Raw genomic sequence first — 23,252 nt, 5'->3', positions numbered from 1 at the left:
GGTACAAAATAAAGTTTAGAAATACAATCATAAATTTTACTTCCACATTTAGATATTTTATTTTTAGTTATTTTATTTATTTATTTATTTATTTGAGACACAGAGAGAGACAGAGCGAGAGAGAGAGAGAAAGAGAGAGAGATGAGGGGGCAGAGGAAGACAGAGAAAGAATCTTAAGCCGGCTTCCTGCTAAGCGTGGAGACCATATCACTGGGCTAGATTCCACAAGCCTGGGATCATGCCGAGTTGAAATCAGGAGTCAGACACTCAAATTACTGAGCCACCAGTTGCCTCCTACATTTAGATCTTTAATCAAACTGGAAGACTTTATTTAGGGTGCCAAGTAGGCATTTAGCTTTATTTCTCTGCATTTATTGAGAAGGTTTGCCCTATACCATCCATCAAACAATCTGTCTTTCTCCTACTGGCAACTGTGTCATATATCAGACTTTTACATACACATGGAATATTAACATATAATCAATTTGTAAACAGGAAAAGATGGAAACATTTGTAAGGTAATGACAGCTTTCTGGGGTTTGATATTTTTACTTCAAGGGCTCTATCTCTGTAAAAAGTTTATTAAAATATTCAAGTATGTACAATATGAGCAGAGGAACTGAAAACAGACATTTTTCCAAAGAAGACAGGTATATAAAAGATGCAATATGCAATAGGCAACAGGTATATAAAAGATGGTCAACATCACTAAACATCAGGTAAGTGCAAACTAAAAACATAATGAGTTATCTCCTCACACTTATTAGAATGGTTATCATCAAAAAGACAAGAGAAAACAAGTGTTAGTGAGGATATAGAGAAAAGAGAATACTTGTGGACCATGGGAGGAACACAAATTAGGGCAGCCACTGTGGAAAACAGTATGGAGATTCCTCAAAAACATTAAAACCAGAACTACTATGTGATCCAGCAATTCCAGTTCCAGGTATATATTTTAAAAATACTAAAATAAGAATTCAGAGATATATCTACATTCTCATATTCGCTGCATTATTTATAATAGACAAGATATAGAAACCACCTAAGTGTCTATCAATGGGTGAATGGAGAAAAAAGATGCAATATATATATATATATATATATATATATATATATAATGAAATACCTTTCAACCATGAGAAAGAAGGAAATCTTGCCATTTGTGACAATATGGATAGATCTTAGAGGCATTATGCTAAATGAAATAAGCCAGACAGAGAAAGACAAACACTGCATGGCATCATTTACATGTGGAACCTTAAAAAAAAAAAGTGTCAAACTCTTAGAAACAGTGGTTGCCAGGGACTGTGGGGTGGAGGGAATAGAAAGGTTGGTTAAAGGGTACAAAATTTTAGCTATAAGATAAATATAATCTAGGAATCTAATATAAAACATGGTAACTATAATTTATAACACTGTATTATATAATCAAAATTTGCTAAGAAAGTAGAACTTAAATATTCTTAGCAAAAAAAAGAAAAGATAAATGTGTGAGGTGATGGATAAGTTAATTAACTAGATGGTGGGACTCCTGTCACAATATATATATCTAGTTACCATATGTACACTTTAAATATCTTACAATTTTATTTGTCAATGATACCTCCATAGAGCTGGAAAAAAAATTTCAAGCAAGGATAGCATTGGGAACACACACACACACACACACACACACACACACACACACACACACACACACAGTAAAATGAGGTAAAATGATACCAGAAACTGAAAAGATAATATTGTTAGAAGTGAAGGAGAGACACTGAAGTATTCCCCAAACTGAGAAGCCATTTTGAGACCAGTTTTATTCAGGGTAAGTGACAGGAGTGGGGGTTGGTATCAGCTGGAGGACAGTCCATGGCAGCTGCAGTTATTTTCCACAAAGCCCAGACCTTAGTCCACACATTTTATAAAGAGGACATGCATGGTAGTGAGGGCAAGGGTTTCCACCTGCACCTCAAAGGACTTGCATGCACCTAATAGATGGCTAATCTTTAATTAGATCCTGTGGCACCACCTGTGCATTAGGAAGGGGCAACACTACGTTATCTCTAACAGATTCATGGGAGGCCAGAGCAAGCCTTTTTTGTCCCATCCTTAGCAGGCATTTCTAAGGTACACATACTAATCTTCAAGGACCCTGGAACACGGAGCCCCAAGAGAGGTGACCAAGCAAACATGAACAAGATTGAGGGCCAGAGATGGAGTCAGTATTGTTACAACCCTACGACTGTCAAGAGAGTACTTCCAATTCATTTATTCAAAGTTCTTGTTAAGGAAAACTATATATAAACCTTTTAGGATTTGATATTTTAAAAAGATCTTGAATTAGATACAAGTGAAAGTAATGTCTTTTACTGAAACATCTAACCTCTAACATCTACCACAAGAGAAGAAAATCTGTTCTTACATTCAGTAGCATGTATCAAGTATATTAGCTGAATCACTATATTCTATTCCTGAAACCATCACTATACTGTATGTTAACTCACTTGGCTTTAAATAAAATTTAAAAAATTAAAAATTAAAAAAAGAAAAAGAATGTCCTAGCTTTAATTGATTCATCTCTAAAATACCAGAGTATCACATCACAAGATGGTGCAAGAAAAGGAAGTTACAGATGAATGGTGTCAATATAAAACAATCAATAAGCATGGAGGACTAGATTTCAGGAGAGATCCAAAATAGCATCCAAACTGTACGGTGAACTCAAATTCAATATCTGCAGGGGTCTATAATCCAATATAGTGGGTGGGAAGCAGAGGAAATTTTCAAGAAATGGCAACATTTAGAGCTGAGCAAGTGACAATAGGACCCAGAAACCACAGAAAATGAAGAAATGGTGACAAAGGAAAACTATACAGTGTCACAGCCCTAACCTAGCATAGTGACGTCCTGCCAGAAGTGAATGAAAAAAATAACAAAATCAAAGCAGAAACCCAACCACGTGAATTTGGAAAATACAATGGGGATTACAAAAGCCTTCCTATCAGAGACTATAGGGTCCCAGGATTAACTTTATGCACTACAAACACCAGGCCTATTACAGCACGATGAATAACAGCCTCCACTTATGGCTGGCCATGGACTTCCTAAAGCACAGACTGCCATCAGGGGTGGAGAGAATTGGCAACACTAGGTCTGCAAGCCAAAAACAGCAAGGACTGCAAAGGCTAAGGAAGGTGGAATTCTATAACAAGGTAAACCATATCAACTGTATTTCAGTGAAAGTTTTATCTATCCAGATATTTTATTCTACCTGAACAAACACATAGAATAACCTTGAAATGTGCATTAGTTCAAGTCACATGTTTCTAAATATATATGACATAAAGGTGACCAATAGCCAAACAATAGATTGAAACTTCACTGTTGGTTATGGACATCTTGGTGCTATGGGAAAAGATAATTGTGACTGTCTTACACATACTGTGTTGTACTCAAATAATCTGTAAGTGCCTCCTCCAAATATAAAAAAAACAGTCCACCTAGGAAAGAATAAAATTGGTGTACCATCTACTTTTGGAAATTCATTTTCAATTATTTTATAGTGTCTTTGTGCTGTAACATTTTTTATATTAATTCTGAATGAAATCAGAGTGAACAACAGGACTGTTTTAAAAAAAATAAATGTACAACCTACCAAAGGTGATTCTCATGTAATTGACTTTGACTTTCTCGGGAGGAAATATTTTACTCATTTAAAAATTCTGATTTGAGCTCCATTTCCAACTCAACGGGAAGATCACAATTTGGAAATGACAAGACCACACATCAGAAAACCTCCCTTTGAATACTTGTTCCACAGGCTCCTGCTCATTGAGTTAGAAAAAGGAAGCCTAGGAGTACAATGACCTTAACTTCTAGAGAAGGGGGTTCTGAAGCCTTTGAGCACATACTAAGTTGTCAGTTCACTGAATCATAAGTGAATCTATATCTCTGTATCTTTGCAATAGACTTATTTAATATTGTAAAAAGAGGAATCATGGAAAACATTTTGGGAATGAGATAGAAAGAAGGACTACTATCTACCTGCTTTAAAAAGGGGGTTCTGGGGGCACCTGGGTGGCTCAGTCGATTGAGCATCTGACTCCGGCTCAGGTCAGCATCTTGCAGTTTGTGAGTTCGAGCCGTACATCAGGCTTGCTGCTGTCAGCCTGTCAGTACAGAGTCTATTTCTGATCCTCTGTCCTCCTCTGTCTGCCCCTCCCCTGGTTGTGCTCTCCCCCAAAATAAATTAAAAAATTTTAAAAGGGGGGAGGTTTGATAAGAAGATCAATACAGATTTAGAAAACTATTAAAACTTCAGCTACAAAGGAAATGAAAAACGTGAATTGTCTGTATTCCTGCCATCTCCTCATCCATCCATCTTATAATAGCCTTATTGCAAGTAGACATAGGGTGATGAATGCAGAAATGTCAGACAGAAAGGAACATATAAAGATAAAAGACTAAAGGGGAAGAAAAAAACCCACACAACAAAGAAGTGACTGCATGTTGCTTTTGTCATCATTTTGTTTCCAAAAGCTGCCTGGGTACGAGTTAAAAGCCAGAATTCCATAAAGACAGAAGCAATCCACAAAAGAACCCTAATGTGTCTGAAAAAAAAATTATAATACAGAAAAAAAAAAATGGATAAAGCTACCACCAAAAGGTTCTCTCTCTGTCCCTTTAAAGTAAAGCTCTAAACTCACACACTGAAAGCTTTTATTTAAGGATCTCAAAGCACTTTACCAGCAAGTAATTATCCTAGCATTTCCTAACAGTTGAAAACTTGGAAATCTTGAGACTCAAGTTCAGTAGAGTCTTAAAGTCCTATAATGCAGAAATATAGAGTATAAGTTACTTACTTGAGCACCATAACCATCAATAAAAAACCTATTGTTGCTTTGCTTCCCTCTGCTTTAACCACTCTTTTCTTCCAAAAAATTGCTCATTGCAATCTGCCAGAGATTGGGGGTGGGGGGACTCACCTCCTAAAGAGTCTTTTCTCTGCCAAGACATTAACCTTACACACCAAATATGTATCATCTGTTATACTATAGATTTTAGTTGAACCAAATTGCACAGAGAAGAATTTCTCACTGCTAAAAAAAAAAAAAAAAAAAAAAAAAATCCTAAAGCTCATTAGCAATGTTTGTAAGGACTCTGCTCCTTCCAAATTTTCATTGATCCATAATACAAATATTTAAATAGATTTTCTTTTCCGATTTTACTCCTCCTAATTACACAAGAATTATCTTATGTAAAAAAAAATAATAATAATAATAATAACACTGTTCCATTTTTTCCCCAAGTGGTACAACATATCCTCTTAAAGGGAAATTTTTTTAGGAAAAATTCATCGATTTGTAATATTATTAGAGAGTCTTCCACAAGAGACTGAATATAATTAGTTGAAGTAAAAGTTCAATAGTAAGGGGATACATCTCTGCACAACAGAAATAGAAGTCTCTGGAGCTTCTGGAGAATATCTAGGACTGAAGTGCAAGAAGGGAAAAGGGAGAGAAAAGAAGGGGAAAAGAAACCAAGCTGGGGACAACAGTCTGTGGATTATGAATTGTTACTCATTCCTAAAATCTCACTCCTCAAAATAACTTCACCAAAGTCAATTTGATTGTCCACTCTAGAAAGTAAATGAAGGCACTTGTCATTGATCCCCTCCACTGCACCAAACCCATCAGATGAAGAATCAGAATGAAGATGAAGCATGGTTGGGGCTGTGGGGACAGAAGAATGGAATTAAAACTGAAACTGAATTGAGGTTGTTGCTTTTCATTGATGGGAAAAAATAAATACAACTATGGATCTTAATTATAGTGGTAATGAATAGACAAATAAAAAGAGAATGCACTCTTTCCAACCAAGGATCCAGGAAATAAAAACAAATCTGAACAAAGGAAATTTTATCTCCAATCAAAAGTGGGAGCGAAATAAAGCACGGTAAGTATGAATACAAAATAAAGTGTTAGAAATAAGTCCTGACTTACATTAATTATAATAAGTAGAGTTAAGCTCACTTTTTTTTCATTTTTTTAATGTTTACTTATTTTTGAGAGACAGAGAGAGAGAAACAAAGAAAGAAAGTGTGAGCAGGAAGGGTCAGAGAGAGTGAGGGAGACACGGAATCTGAAACAGGCTCCAGGCCCTGAGCTGTCAGCCCAGAGCCCAATACATGGCTAGAATGCAGGAACTGTGAGATCATAACCTGAGTTGATGTTGGATGGTTAACTGACTGAGCTACCCAGGTGCCCTCAGTTAAACTCACTTTTTATGAAATAAAAACTTTCAAAATAAATTTTTTACAAATAAATCCAACAATGTTATTCTAGAAGTCTCAATAACAAAGAAATAGATGTAAAAAGATGCAAAACAAATGGATGAAAATATATGTTAAGCAACATGTACCAGCCAAAATATAATCTAAGGTAAAAAATTCCATAAAAGATAAAGATGAGCATTTCACCCTGGAAAAAGAAACAACATGCTAATAAATTAATAATCATAAATACAGACACTCAATAATAGGGCCTCAAAACATGCAAAGCAAAAACTTAAATACCAGGAATAAATTAATCTTTAGTTTTAGTAGAAATTCAAACACATTCATCTAGAAACTAACAGATTGGGATGCCTGGGTGGCTCAGTCGGTTAAGTGTCCCGACTTCGGCTCAGGTCATGATCTTGAGGTCCATGAGTTTGAGCCCCACGTCAGGCTCTGTGCTGACAGCTCAGAGCCTGGAGCCTGCTTCAGATTCTGTGTCTCCCTCTCTCTCTGACCCTCCCCCATTCATGCTCTGTATCTCTCTGTCTCAAAAATAAATAAACATTAAAAAGTTTTTAAAAAATAAAATAAAATAAAAACCAACAGATCAAGCAAAGAAAAAAAAAGATTAGAAGCATACCTTTATGATTTTTTATTGAAGTATAGTTGACACAATGTTACATTAGCTTTAGGTGTTAGAATTATATTTTCAACTTTGACCTAATGAATATATCAAAAAAAGTAGGTCCAGTAAACATAGAATGTACATTCTTTTCACATACACAGAATATACTCAAAAATCCATCATGAATCAGGTTAAAAAGTAATCTGATGAGGTAAGCATTACCTAATACTAAAACAAGACAGAAAAGAAATCTATAGACCAGTATCTCTCATAAAGAGAGATGCAAAAATTACCAACAAAATATTAGCAAATTGAGTCCAACATGTATAAAAAGAATCATGCATCATGATCAAGTGGGATTTGTCTCAGGTATACAAGGCTGGTCCAATATTCAAAATTTAATTACTATCATCCATTACATCAATAGGTTAAAAAAGAAATGTCACCATATAAATAGATGCAAAAAAAGCATTTGACAAAATCCAATACCCACTCATGATAAAAACTTCCATGATATGAACTAGGAATAGAGGGGAAATCCTCAATTTGATAAAGAAAATCTACAAAAACCTATAGCTAACATCATACTTAGTGGTGAGAAAATCAGAGCTTTCCCGCTAGATAAAGAACAAGGCAAAAAATGTCCTCTCTCATCAATCCTTTACAACACCATACTGAAAGTTCTGACTAATGCAAAAAAACAACAAAAGGAAATAAAAGATATACAACTTGGCAAAGAAGAAATAAAACCAGCATTGTTTTCTGCAACTATCACTACAGATGACATGATAATATATGCAGAAAATGTGAAGAGATCAACAAGAAACTATTGGAACGAATAAGCGATTATAGCAAGAAGTGAAGGATACAACATTTATATACAAAAGTCAATCACTTTCCTATTTGCCAGCAATGACCAATGGAATTTGAAACTAAAAACACAAGGGGCGCCTGGGTGGCTCAGGCGGTTAAGTGCCAACTTTGGCTCAGGTCATGATCTCGAGGTTCATGAGTTCAAGCCCCACATTAGACTCTGTGCTGACAGCTCAGCTCAGAGCCTGGAGCCTGCTTCAGACCCTGTGTCTCCCTCTCTCTCTCTCTGCCCCTCCCCCATTCTCTCTCTCTCTCTCTCTCTCTCTCTCTCTCAAAAATAAAGTAAACTTTAAAAAAAAATTAAAAACACAATACCATTTACATTAGTACCCACAAAAATACTTACGTATAAATCTAACCAAATATGTACAGTATCTGAGGGCAACTACAAAACTGATAAACAAAATCAAAGAATTAAATACATGGAGAGCTATTCCATGTTCACAAATAGGAAGACTCAATATTATCAAGACATCAGTTCTCTTCAACTTCATCTTGGGATTCAATGAAATCCCAATCAAACTCTCAGCAAGTTATTTTGTGAATATTGACAAGCTAAGTCTAAAGTTTATACGGAGAGGCAAAAACCCAGAATAGTCAACACAGTGTTGAAGGAGAAAAAGAGGACTGAGGCTACCTGACATCAGCATTTACTATAAACCTACAGTAATTAAGACAGTGTGGTTTTGGTGCAAGAACAGACAAACAGATCAGTGGAACAGAAAAGAATACTGAGAAATAGACACACATAAATGCAGTCAACTGATCTTTGACAAAGGAGCAAAAGAAATATAATGGGGAAAAAAATTGGCTTTTAAATAAATGATGCAGGAACAACTAGACATGAACATTAATAACAAAATGAATCTAGACACAGACACTACACCCTTCATAAAAATTAGTTCAAAAACAGATCACAGGCCTAAATGTAAAAATAAAAAAACTATAAAACTCTTAAAAGACAAAAAGGAGAAACCTAGATGTCCGTGCATAATCCGTGAAAGAAATCACTGATTGGCTGGACTTCATTAAAATTAAAAACTTCTGCTCTTTGAAAGACACTGTAAAAAGAATGAAAAGACAAGCCATGGACTGGCAGAAAATATTTGCAAAGAGCACATCTGACAAAGGACTGTTACCCAAAACATATAAAGACCTTGTAAAACTCAACAAGAAAACAAATAACCCAATTAAAAATGAGCCAAAGACCTTAACATATACCCCACCAAAGAAGATAGACAGATAACAATGAGTACGTGAAAAGGCCAACCACATCACATGTCAACAGGGAAACCCAAATCAAAACAAGAAACAGCCAAAATCTGGAATATTGACCAACCCTAAAAGTTGGTGAAGAAACAGAATATCACACACTCTTCATTCATTGCTGGTGGGAGTTACAAAATGGCACAATTTGGAGGACAGGTTGTTTCTAACAAAACTAAATAACTTTTACCATGATATGGCAGTTGTGTTCCTTGCAGTCACTGAAAATTTTGAAAAGTTATATCCGCACAAAAACCTGCTCATTGATGTTTGCAGCCACTTATTCATAACTGCCAAAACTCAGAAGCAACCAAGATGTCCTTCAGTGAATGGATAAACTATGGTGCATCTGCACAGTGGAATACTACTCAGCACTAAAGGGAAATTAGCTCTCCTTTGAAGAACACATGGAGGAATTAATAAGTGAAAAAACAATCTGAACAGGCTACATACTGTCTGAATCCAATTATATGACATTTCTGGAAAAGGCAAAACTGTGGACACCGCAAAAAGGTTATTACCTGCCAGGAGTTAAGGGGTGGAGGGAAGACTAGGCACAGCATAATTTTCAAGGTAGTGAAACCATTCTCTATGATACTACATAGATACATGCCATGGCACATTTGTCCACACCCATGGAAGGTACAACACCAAGAGTGTACCCTAATGTAAACTATGAACCTTAGTTGATAATAACGTGTCAAAGTAGGTTCATCAGTTCTAACAAACGTTCCACTGCAGTGAATCCTAGAGGCCCAATCCTCCAAATGCCAATGTCCAAGGCTGCATGCAGAAACGTGATGTGCAATGCCATCCTGAAATCATCAGATAAGGTGTGTCAGGCCAGCAGAGGACCAGAATGGCAGCTTACCTGATAACACCCGGGGTCTGGAAGCTTCAGCCACCTTCCAAGGTCAGTCAGCATCCTCCTCTTTCTCGTCTTCGTGCAGCCCTGTGTACGGTCCCCTCCAAACCCCACTTGCTCTACATCCACACAAATCACAGGCAATGGAGGCAGGTTGGGCTGAGGTCTGGTCCCGGGGAGTGGAGCGTGAGGTTTCCCTGGGAGGCAAACAGGATGTAGTTGGAGCCGGCGGGGTCTGCATTGTGGCTCTGGGTGTGTGAGGGGCAGTAAGTGTGATTCCAGATGGAAGGGCAAGGAGAGGAGGAGCTGAAATGAGCAGAGCAACAGAGGCAGCTGAGAGAATGGCAGGAGGGGGCCCCAGCCACTGCTGCCGACACCACTCTTCCCAGAGGAAGCCTAATCTCACGGGATCTCAGAAGATCTGTGGGGACTGGATAAGAAACACCTGAGTGCCACAGGTGCCAGAGGTCTCTCATCACAGACTCATAGTTGAGGAGTTCGACACATGGAACCTATCAAGCAAACCCCAGTCCTCATGGACACCTCCCCAAACGCCCTAATCAGAGTCACGATGCGGTGGTGTCTTGCCCCACGGGCCCAGTCAAGCGTAAGGGACCAAGCTCTAGCCCAAAAGCAGTTCAGGGGCAGGACTACCAGAAATCGGAATGGGGGAGTGAATTGCTCATACTTGCAGCGCAAGCCTCTCACCTTCCAGAGACCAAAGGCACCGGGATGGTAACCCAGGCTGCTGGCACTGAACCCTGGGTCCCCAATCCCATGTCTTCGAAGGTCCAAGGCCACAGAAACCTGAATGCACAGTGCCAATCTGAAATCGGGAACGTCAGGCCAGCAAAGGTCCTGAATGGGAGCTCATCTGGTAATACCCGGTACTGTCACGGCTTTGGCCGCCTACCTCAGTCTCCAAAGCTCCTCCTCCCTCTCCTCTTCCTGCAGACCTGAGAATGGTGCCTTCCAAACAGGACCTGCCCCTACCACAGACTGTGTCACCCTCGCCTGTTAAGGCCTCCAATAGCTACTACAGTTTAAAACAATTAGAAATCAAAAGGATAGCAAAAGAAAATGAAATACCATATAATTGAAAACCCATTATCCTACATCCCAAAATCAATGGGTCAGAGTAAATAGCTCATATTATGAAATACTTAAAGTACCATGAAAGGACTGCACACCATAATTTTGAAAGCAAAGTTGCATATATAAAGTAAAATGTAGATGAAAACATCTAACAGGGAATAAAATGTCTAAAATTAGTTGAGCATTCAACTCAAAAATTAGAAAATAAGCAATGGAAGATTTTTTGCAATAATACTTTTTAAAACTATGTAAGAAACCAATAATTAAGATAAGAGCAAAAATCAATGAAATGGAAAAAGAAGAGAAAGGATTAACAAAACTAAATCTATTTTTAAAAGGCAACTAATAAGGCAATTCTCTAGTAAGATTCATGAAGAAAAAAGAAAACACTGATAAATAAGCAAGATTCAGAATGAAAGAGGGAAACTCACTGTTTATAAAGAAGAGATTTTTATTATTATTATTATTATTATTATTATTATTATTATTATTTAATTATTATTATCAATCTTTTGATTGCCATGATTGGCCAGGAAATATTTCCTAAGAAAAAGGACTAGACAAGGTAAGTAACCATTAAAAGTAATAGGATGATTGGGGCACCTAGGTGGCTCAGTCGGTTAAGTGTCTGACTTTGGTTCAGGTCATGATCTCATGGTTTGTGAGTTCAAGCCCTCCATCATGCTGTGTGCTGACAGCTCAGAGCCTGGAGCCTGCTTTGGATTCTGTGTCTCTTTCTCTCTGTTCCTCTCCCGCTTGCACTCTGTCTCTCTCTCTCTCTCAAAAATAAATAAAGACTAAAAACATTTGTTGTTTTTGTTTTTAATTTTTTTTTAATGTGTATTTATTTTTGAGACAGAGAGAGACAGAGCACAAACGGGGGAGGGGCAGAGAGAGAGGGAGACACAGAATCGGAAGCAGGCTCCAGGCTCTGTGCCATCACCCCAGAGCCCGACGCGGGGCTTGAACTCACGGACCGCGAGATCATGACCTGAGTTAAAGTCAGACGCTTAACCGACTGAGCCACCCAGGCACCCCAAAACATTTGTTTTAAAAATTTTTTTTTCAACGTTTATTTATTTTTGGGACAGAGAGAGAGAGAGCATGAACGGGGGAGGGGCAGAGAGAGAGAGGGAGACACAGAATCGGAAACAGGCTCCAGGCTCTGAGCCATCAGCCCAGAGCCTGACGCGGGGCTCGAACTCACGGACCGCGAGATCGTGACCTGGCTGAAGTCGGACGCTTAACCGACTGCGCCACCCAGGCGCCCCCCAAAACATTTGTTTTAAAAAAAGGTAATAGGATGATAGATGAAAACATCTCTTCGAAAGTCTCCACCCAGATAGTTTATCCAGGCAGTTTTTACTAACCATTCAAGGAACACATAATAACCTACAGCTTCTATAAATTTTTTCTAGAGTACAGAAATAGAGACAAAGTGGCCTCTAATTTTTATAAGACCAGTATAACATATATGACAAAATTAGACATTTAAAAAATTAACGTTTTAAATCATTTCCATTTGTGAATATATTTACAAAACTTCTATGTAAGGATTACCTAAATGAGTCCAACAGTATTTTGTAGACACTATAAGTTCTATTGTTTTTATAAATTTTACTAATTTTACAAATTTAAAGATGCTCCAAAATTAGGTAACTTATTAGTTACAGTAAATGATTAAAGGGGAATAATATGTCATTTCAAATAATGTAAAAATGAAAATATTCAATAAAATGTAACTTTTACTTATTTGTTAAAAACTCTTAGCAAAATAGACAAAGAGGAAATCTTTAACTGTGTTCAGGTGCCTAGAAAAACATACTGCAAACATCATGCATGCTTCATGGAGACCAATACAATCAAACAAGATAAAAAGAGACTTAAATATTCAAATAAAGGATCAAAATGTCATGTCAAAAAGATAGGATCATGAATATAGAAAAAAAGGAGAATCAATGGATAAACTTCTACAACTAACAACAATGTAGCAATAAGAAACTTAACGTCATACAAAAAAAAAGCAAAGTTACTCTATGCCAATAGTTACTATTTAGAGTAATATGCCAGTCATAATAACAATAAGATCTGTAAGGGTGGATTTAACCTAACAAAAGCTTTTACAAAGCCATTCTGGAAAACAGGTAAATGGCGTTAAATGGCATTTAATATACATCCAGATAGACCAAAATAGGTGGAGAGATATCCCATACACATGAATGAATGAATGAATGAATGAACGAATAGAAATTCATTCAGCAATTATTTGTTGAGTTCCTGCTGTGTCAGACTCTCATCTAGGTTGCAGCAGTGAAAAAGAAAATGAAGGAAAATTTGTATCCTCATAGATTATATATAAATATATAACTACATGAAGCCTATAATAAAATAAATATGTCTATTTCTGCCAAGTTAGCCTTCACATTCAGTGGCAAATGCAGTCAAAACATTTAAAGAGTTTAAAGGAATTTACCACAGGACCATATTGTCATAGTTTGTATTCCACATGAATGGTGACCCTTGGACTCACACGATGTAGCAGTCATAATTTGCAAATTTTAAAATAAAAAAGAAAGTTCTAAAAATAACTGTATATTTCTGAATAAGTAGAGAAAATAGCAGATCTTAAATCAACAAGATATTAAGATATTTCACAAGGCTATAGTAATTAGGGCAGTGTTATAATAATAGGAAAGAAGCCAGATCTAGAAACAGATCCATGTGTGTGCAGAGATCCATCCATGTATAGTGATCATATCCACTTTACACCAATGTGACTCACAAATATGATAATTCAGACAACATGAAATGTTAGAAAGGACTGTGGGGTTATGAATTATTGGGATCATTTTGAGGTACACGAGTTTGATAGACTAGTGAAAACAAGTATATGCACACCCTGTGCCCTACTCCACTTTTGGCATCTTTTTTTGAAGTTTTTATTTAAATTCCAGTTGACACACAGTGTAATATTAGTTTCAGGTGTACAATGTAGTGATTCAACACTTCCACACATCACTGGGTGCTCATCAGGACAAGGGCAGCACTCCTTAATCCCCATCACCTATTTCACCCATCCCCCCACCCACCTGTCCCCTGGTAACCATCAGTTTGTTCTCTATCACCAAGAGTCTGTTTTTTGGTTTGCCTCTCTCTCTTTTTCCCCTTTGCTTGTTTGTTTTGTTTCATAAATGGAAGCATCTTTAAATATCCAAGTTGAAAGATAAATAAAATGTTGTGTTAGGTATGATTGCTAAAATTACATATATCAACATAGATCTTAGAAACTAAAGTTTTGTGACAAATATCAGATGTAGAATGAGAAGTACATCAAAATGCCACTGTATGAATGTTTTAAATACATAACATATATATTAAACATATTACAAACATAAAGTATATTACATATTACCATACATTTTATGATATGCGTTTGTATAAAAATAAGGACACAGAAGGTAGATTCGCATGGAAAGTAGATGTGAGTGGGAAATTTTATACAAAAAGATTTTTTTTTAATTTAACGGAGAAACACAAATAAAGTCTATTGTACTCATGAATACTTGCTCGAGTGATATTTTGGCACTGAAAAATCAATTAAAGAGCTAGATTTCACCTTGGAGCGATACACTGAAGAACAAAAACAAAGTAAGAAGAAAAAAAACTGAAGAGTTCCAGGCTACCTAAGTTTTCATTGCCCTCTCTACACAAAGAATAAACAGACATACTGATAGAGGCTCTGAATTTCTACAGACCATAGAATCGGAGAATTGAAGTCACCATTCTCAGCTAAGGAACACAAGGCTATAGTAGCTCCCAACTGATGTCACACATTTATAACAATCAACCTTTTATTGAGGGCAAAGGCTGTGTCTTCATTTAGTTAATCTCATGAATTCACAGTATGTTTCTTATGCATAAGATATTGTGCTAGAAGTTGATAGAAAGAACAGAAATGATGTTTTCTTAATTGAATCTGTAGAACTTTAATTTGTAGAATGTTCAAAATTGCCTCACATGCTACGTATCGATCACACTCAGAGAAGTTAAACAATTCACCCAATATCCCACAGTTAACAAAGGGAATGAAAATGAGAAGTAGAAATGCCCAAAGTTCTGGGCAATTTACATAAATACTAAGGATAGGATCAGAAGAGTAAATTCATAGCAGTATTCTACCTAACAGCAAAAACAAAATACACAGTATTCATGGACATGAATATATTGAATGATGTGAAGACTGTGGGAAAATATGATATTGGATGGGAACAAAAGATAGACACTGCAGAATTTTTTAAAAAAAGGAAAAAGACTATAAAGTATGGCAATGACATATCTACACTAGGTGACCTATTTTTCTCTATGTCTAATGTAAATAGTTTGATGTCACTGGGCTGCCTTGCTCATACTCAACCTGTCATCACTTGAGTGCTCTTTCAGCACAGGGCCTAAATCAGCACGGTCTTTTCTAAGTCAGAAAACACCACTGTTCTTTATCATGAATCACAGCTTTGAGGTTACTGTGGTGACTTTGTCTGGGCAGTAGTAATTACATTATCAGTGTCAGCAATAAGTATTCAGTTAATCATCTAATTGTCAAGGAACCCAAATTTGGGATCAATAGTAACATGAGGTGCTATTTTTCAACTTTCCACCAGGAGTTTGGAAACTATGGATTTATTGGTGAGGAGGTGAGCACCAATTGAGAAGGAACAGTAGTCTCAGCTTTCATCATGAGCAGACTCTGGGGCAGCATTTCCATCCTTTGGATGGGAAATAGAAAATTTTATTCTCATTTCCAGCTCTGCCCAGGGCCACAGGCAGAAATGTGAAGATTATTGTTCTCCAAAAAAGAGACATGAATATAACCACAGGCCAACAACATCATTAGCCTCCCATTCAATACCCCGGTAATGATTGATGGGAAAAGGGAAGCTTTAGTCTCCTGGGATTGTCCAGAGTGGCTCATGACAGGAACAGCATTATTTCAGCCAGCCATAAATCACCAATGTTACTACAGTTCTCTTGAAAACCTGTATAGCCATGGTCTCAAGAGTTTGCACAGTGAGTCTGCCTTGCATTTTAATATTGGCATTTTGATTCAATCCCTGAAAGAGGTCCTGGTACAATAGGAATTACTTAACTTCCTTATTATCCATAAAAGTTTATTCAACTTGATGTCTTTAAAGTTTGATGTGTTTAAAGTTCTAAGCCAAGAGTTTTCATATTTACTTTAAGGGATCTTTATTTACTTCTTTTCCTGTATTTAACTTCTTATCATGGTGTTCTACAGCCCAAATTAGAAGTAAAGTTTACTTCTGAAGAATATATTTAGGATATATAGGACCTAAATTAGAGTATAGGGTACTTGTCTTAAATGAAGTAACTTTTTTTTAATTTCCCAAAAAAGAAACAAATAACAAATTTTCTATAATGTCAGAGGTGAAAAGTATAATTTGTGAGTAGTAAACATATTTTTCCCCACTAAGATGCTACAAAAGTGATAGGAGAACTGATGGCCTCATGGATGGTAATTTTGTTTGTTCTGAGGAACAAGAAAAATATGATGGCTAGGTGGAGCCCCTAAAGTTGTTAACTGAATAAATGGGGGGAATCATGTAAGAAAGAAAGACATCTAGTACAAGAAGGAGGTAAGAGTAAATGTGTTTGCTTCCTTTCCTTCCCAAAATCCCACTGAAATGACAGAAAACATAACCAAAATTAATTCAAATGCTCTTTAAAATATAATTACCCAGGCAAGTAGTTATGAGAATTTTCTGGAAGAGAGAGACAGCTTCTGGAATTAGCTAGATGGAGAAATAAGAGCCCAGAAAAATGTAGGCTAAAGACATAAAAGATCTGAAAAACATAAGAGCTATTCTTTCCAACAGACTTCTGGATTAACTTCTCACAGAGTCATCAAGTACAGAAGGTGAAAGCAAATTGTGGGTAATTAATAATTGTACCAATGGAAATTCTGAACTAGTAGTTCTACTTCTCATGTAGGGGAGATGGATGGAGATGTGAACCGCAGTTTCGCCCTGGACAAATACAAAAGAAAAGGTCTATAAATAAGTAAAGCTGATGGATCAGTTATTTCCTAGCATGAATGTATATTAACACACACACACACACACACACACACACACACACACACACACACACTCATATACTTATAAAAGAGGAGTTTGTCATTCTCTGTTTTATAAAATGGGACAATATTGTACAAAATTTTCTGAAGCATTGAAATAAAAAGTGGTTCTATTTTAGGATATAAGATGCCGGGCATGTGCCATAATTCAGAATATGTGAAAGAATTTCTAGTGAATAAAAGTTTTTATGTAATTAGTTCAAGTAAAATGAAGAACTACTATTCTAACCATTGCATCTATTTAGCAGGACTCACTGGTTGATTTTTAAGAGAAGCTTTTTAACTAACTGTGACATGCCATTCAATTAAGAAAAAATTAAAACTGCAAGTTTTACCAAAGAATAAACCTTGAGATTACTAAATGTGAACATCATATAATTGCAAGCTTGTTATAATGCTCAAGATTGCAATTGTGAGCTAAGAAAAAACTCTGGGTCACCATGATGGCATAACTGCCAATGTCTCACTCTTCCATTGCAATGGTTGAAGAATATAGTTTGAAATTATACAGCTAAATCCATGATGTATATCACATAGCCTTCATTTAGGTGCAAACAACAGAATCCCAGCTAATGGTAGGCAAAGTGATAAAGACATTTAACTATCTCACACAACAAGTCTTCAAGTAGACAATACAAGGGCTAATGCAGAACTCAATGACTTTAAATGACAATTTTTTGTACAAATGTATGCTACTATAGAAATACATGATGACACTATTACATAAAAGTAACTGAAGCGATCATCAAATAAATAACTTCAACCATCACTAAGGTCTGCATCAACTTGGCTGTATTTATTTTTCTACCTTCTGTTTCACAATTTACGAGCTTTTGTTATTGATTAAATTTTGTATGCCAATTTCTGTATTTTAAAATGTGAAAGAATTTGACCTTACATATAAAGAAGGAAAAACAAATGGATAAATACAGTACATTATATCTTAGTTCAAAATAATACTTTCAGATATTCAAGGACCCAGAAAGTTCACCATCCACATACTCCTTCTAAAAAGGTTTATTCTGGGGCGCCTGGGTGGCGCAGTCGGTTAAGCGTCCGACTTCAGCCAGGTCACGATCTCGCGGTCCGTGAGTTCGAGCCCCGCGTCAGGCTCTGGGCTGATGGCTCAGAGCCTGGAGCCTGTTTCCGATTCTGTGTCTCCCTCTCTCTCTGCCCCTCCCCCGTTCATGCTCTGTCTCTCTCTGTCCGAAAAATAAATAAACGTTGAAAAAAAAAATGTTTAAAAAGGTTTATTCCTGGACAAAGTCCAGCAAAATAAAAACGCAATCCACAAGACAAACATAGGATCCAAGAAGTGGTGAAATCACCTAATGCATCAGTCAGCCTGGGCTGCCATACAAAATACTATAGACTGGATGGCTTTAAACAACAGAAATTTATTTTCTCACAGCTCTGGAGGCTGGAAATCTGAGATCAGGGTTGTCAGTTACTAGTGAGAACTCTTCCTAGCTCACAGATGGCCACCATATCCCTGTAACTTCTTTGAACACTGTGGAAAGAATGAGCTTTCTATGGTCCCTTCTTATAAGGACACTAATCCTATCTGATAAGTAACCCACCTTGAAGACCTAATTTAACCTTACTTATCTCCTAAGGTTCTATATCCAAAAATAGTAACATTGGGAATCAGAGCTTCAACATCCCAATTGGTTGGGGGGTGGAGGGGCAGGGAAGGATACAATTCAGTCCATAGCACCTAAGATATGCAATTTAAAAAAGAAATCTCTGGGGCGCCTGGGTGGCGCAATCGGTTAAGCGTCCGACTTCAGCCAGGTCAGGATCTCGCGGTCAGTGAGTTCGAGCCCCGCGTCGGGCTCTGGGCTGATGGCTCGGAGCCTGGAGCCTGTTTCCGATTCTGTGTCTCCCTCTCTCTCTGCCCCTCCCCTGTTCATGCGCTGTCTCTCTCTGTCCCAAAAATAAATAAAAAACGTTGAAAAAAAAATTAAAAAAAATATAAATAAAAAAGAAATCTCTGTAGGAACACTGTGTCAGTGCAAAAAAAATGGTTCCAACCAGAGCAGGAAGTCTGCGAACTTTGTGAAAACTGCCTTCAAAATTAGACTAGATACTACTATACAAATTTTTGAGGAAGAGTGTATAAATTATAACATGCCCTTAATGAGAAAGTATTTCTCTTCTTAATTCACAAAGAAAGTTTTTAATTATCAACAAATAAACATAAAAGGCTATGATCCAAAGTAACACATGGTATAATTTTGAGCAGCTAAGATTATGAGAACTTTCAGAAATAATGAAGCCACGTAGTCATGTAACTCAGAAGGACAAATAAGACCAAGCTGATACTCACAATGTATAGTTCTTTGTATGTTTCCTAAAAGTGATTTGTCATTTTACCATACATTTTGCTTACAGATGTCTTTTCATATTAATTTCTCTTAAAGAGTGATCCTAAAAGTAGTCTTAAATTTTAAACTTGTTTTTAAATTAGAGAAGGATTATCTGATTTTTATTAATAACTGATAGTACCTTAAGTTTTATTATCTGGAAACCAGTCTGTGCTAAAAAATGCGCAGTTCCAAGTCTCACTAATAACCACCACCACAACGGGGGTGCCTGGGCGGCTCAGTCAGTTAAGCGTCCAACTCTTGGTTTTGGCTTCGGTCGTGTTCTCACGGGTTCGTGAGTTCAAGCCCTGAGTCAGGCTCCACGCTGGTAGCAGGATTCATGCTAGTAGCGGGCTTCAAGCTGTTAGCATGTAGCTGGAAGCCTGCTTGCGATTCTCTCCCTCCTTCCCTCCCTGCCCCTCCCCCACTCATGCTCGCTCACATGTGTGTGCTCTCTCTACCTCAAAATAAGTAAATAAACCTAAAAATTTTTAATAAACACCACCACAACAATAAAACTTTATCTAAAATCTTTTCATTTTTTTCTCAGTATTTTAGTTTAACTTTAGTGGAACTTCTAGCAACTGATAATACATATCTTTTCAAGTAATTAAAGGTTATTATCCCCTTCAGTTACATTGTAGTATCTTTTTCCTTCTGTCAAATCCAAGTAAAGTTAAACTTAGTGTTTTTAGTTTAAAACGTAAACTATCATTCTTTAGATAGACTATGAATGATTTCAATTTTATCCTTTTTCTTTTTTTATTTCCAAATTTCCCACCATAAACATATTACTCTTTAAATCAGAACAGTCTGGGGCGCCTGGGTGGCGCAGTCGGTTAAGCGTCCGACTTCAGCCAGGTCACGATCTCGCGGTCCGTGAGTTCGAGCCCCGCGTCAGGCTCAGGGCTGATGGCTCAGAGCCTGGAGCCTGTTTCCGATTCTGTGTCTCCCTCTCTCTCTGCCCCTCCCCCGTTCATGCTCTGTCTCTCTCTCTGTCCCCAAAAAAATAAAAATAAACGTCAAAAATAAATAAATAAATAAATCAGAACAGTCTAAGGAATGCTATTCTATTTAAAGCATTAAAAAATATGGATATTAAAAATGAAATATCTGAGGGGGTATGATGTGGTCATCGATTTAAATCAACTCTGAACCAGAGACAAGAAGAGCAGAATTAAAAGAAATAAGAAAGAGAGATCACTGAACTAAATGTTTCCCACTGTTGGAAACAACTGAGTAGACCAGAATCCAACCTCCAAAATGTGTGAACATCAATCATTTTGGTAAGTAAAACATAACTGCCATAAATGCTTTTATTCTTTGGAAGATATCTGGACCATTTCCTCATCAATTTTATCTTTTTTGCTTGTTTGTCTTCTTTGATATTTCCTAGAAGCAATTTGGATTATTTTTAGCAAAAAAGTGTAAGTAGAGTGGCCAAGGTCAGTCCCTGAGGTTTATCCTAAGTAATAATAGTAACAATAGCAACTGACATTTGCTGAGCACTGACTATATGACAGGGACTATTCTAAGTATTTTATATTCTTTAGCTTATTTACTCCTCCCAGGTCTGCCCTGAGGTCAGTGTGACTACCCTCACCTTACAGATGAGAGAATGGACACATAAAAATTTGTCACTTGCCCCAGGTCACTCAGATCAAGTGGGAGCTGGACTCTAATCCAGACAGTCTGACTCCTGAGGCTAGCTCTAAACAACTATGACCTTGCTAAACTGTCCCTTTCAGGACAAAGAAGACTGATCAATACTTGCTCCAAGATGAATCGAGAGCCACATGAGAGTGAAGGGAAAGCTCGGTTTTCAATTTTCAATTTGGTTTATTAAAAAGACACAAAGCTTCTCTGTGTGAATAAACTTGCTACAAGGAAAATGAAATTGGTTAACACTGGAAAAGCATTTTACGCTTTACAAAGAAGTATTACATGCTAGAACTCACTTAATGGGCCTCAAGATTGGGGAGCGTTAGTAGGATCATTATTTTGGAGCTAAGAAATATGAGCATCCAAAAGCCAAGATCATTCTACTGATTATAACAGAGTCAGAACAAAAGCGTGCTTTCTAACCTGGATCTTTGGCTCCTTCCGTCATTATTTCCAAGATGAATGCCAATTTAAAAAAAAAAAAAAAATGACACAATACTTCAAAGTCCATCTTTGTTTGAGAAGTGCCAGGAGGAAACATAGAATTCCTCTTATTTGTTTCTGTGATAGATTTCCCCATTCATCTTTGCTCTCCACTCCTGTCCCCACCACCCACACTCCTGCCCCTCAGGCACCTGTTTACTGTGTTCAACATCTGTCCTTAACCTAGCATGTTTGCTTACAAAATGATTCATGGAAAAAACTCCCATATTTCTCTTCAACTACTCACAATACTTCTGGCCACCAAATGTGTGGGTTTTTGCCCCACCCCAACCAATTCTCTGACACCAGGTGGGTGCCCTCCAATTCAATTAAGTTCTGACACTGTCTAGCTAGAGAGAGTTAATGTCAGATCCCACAAGGATCGTACAAGAGCACTCCCACTTCAGATGCCAGTTGCAAGACACAGGTTGTCGTACTTCTAAACAACTGGCTATAAATTAGAGTTCTCATGATGCCCTCTTCTAGTCTGATCATTTGTTAAGATGACTCCTAAAACTCAGGGGAATACATACTATGTTTACTAGTTTGTTCATAATAAAGGATGTCATAAAGGATACAGATGAACAGCCATGTAAAGTGATACATGCTGTAACGGCCAGAAGGGTTCTGAGCATAGGAGCTTCTGTCCCTGGGGAGCTGGGGTACGACACCCTCCCAGCATGTGGATGTGTTCACCACCCTGGAAGCTCTCCAAACCCCGTGGTTCAGGGATTTCTATAGAAGCTTCATCACATAGGCACAACTAATTCTTAACTCGATATCCAGCCTTTCTTTCCTCTCCAGAGGATGAGGGATGAAGCTTGAAGCTCCAAGCTTCTAAACATGACTTGGTCTTCCTGATGACCAGCCCCCATCCTGAAGTTCTCCAGGAGCCCACCAAGAGCAACCTTGCTAGAAAAAAGAGATGCTCCCAACACCTAGGAAATTCTAAGAGATTTAGAAACTTTGTCTTGGGAACAGGGCCAATACCAAATATTAGAACAAAAGATACTCCCAGCACCTTTATCACTTAAGAAGTTAGAAAGGTTTTAGGAGCTCTGGCCAGGAGCCAAAGACAAAGATTAAATATATATTTCTTTTTATAAATCACAATATCACAAATGGGTTTCTATGTCATGCATTAATTTTTTTTTAATTTTTATTTAAATTCCAATTAGTTAACATAGAGTGTAATATTAGTTTCAGGTGTACAATTTAGTGATTCAGCACTCACCTACAACACCCAGGTGCTCACAAAAAGGCATGTATTAACTTATAAAAATGCACTTATTCTGTGACTCTTATTCTGCTTCCTTATCTTTGTTTTGTCCGTATCTTGTTCGAGATTTGCACGTACACCTAGTTCACCGTTTGCAGTTGTTATGAGATTTTCCTTACTGTGCAGCCACCAGATTACTCATTTATCTCCTAGTGATAGATGCCTACTCTACCTTTATCTCCCCACTACCACAAACAATAGCCTGGTAAAAACTCCTATACAAGCTTCCTTAATGACCTGTGAAAAAATTTCCTGGCATTTATCCATGGGGGTGAAGTGGTCCTGAAACATGCATATTCTTAATCTTACTAAGGACCAG

At 37.2% G+C, this 23,252-nt stretch overlaps 1 long non-coding RNA gene across 2 annotated transcripts in view; it reads right to left on the bottom strand.

Moving 5' to 3' along the window:
- The window catches only part of LOC109499136, a 179,596-nt gene that overhangs the window by 72,832 nt on the left and 83,512 nt on the right, over positions 1-23,252 (bottom strand). For both annotated transcript variants that reach the window (XR_006597035.1, XR_002741526.2), the window contains exon 8: positions 9,904-10,094. This is a non-coding gene — a long non-coding RNA (uncharacterized LOC109499136). The remainder of the gene's footprint in view (positions 1-9,903; positions 10,095-23,252) is intronic.

Source organism: Felis catus, chromosome B1 (genome assembly GCF_018350175.1).
Source record: "Felis catus isolate Fca126 chromosome B1, F.catus_Fca126_mat1.0, whole genome shotgun sequence".
In the NCBI taxonomy this organism is placed as follows: Eukaryota; Metazoa; Chordata; class Mammalia; order Carnivora; family Felidae; genus Felis; species Felis catus.
This window is presented reverse-complemented; position numbering and strand designations above follow the sequence as displayed.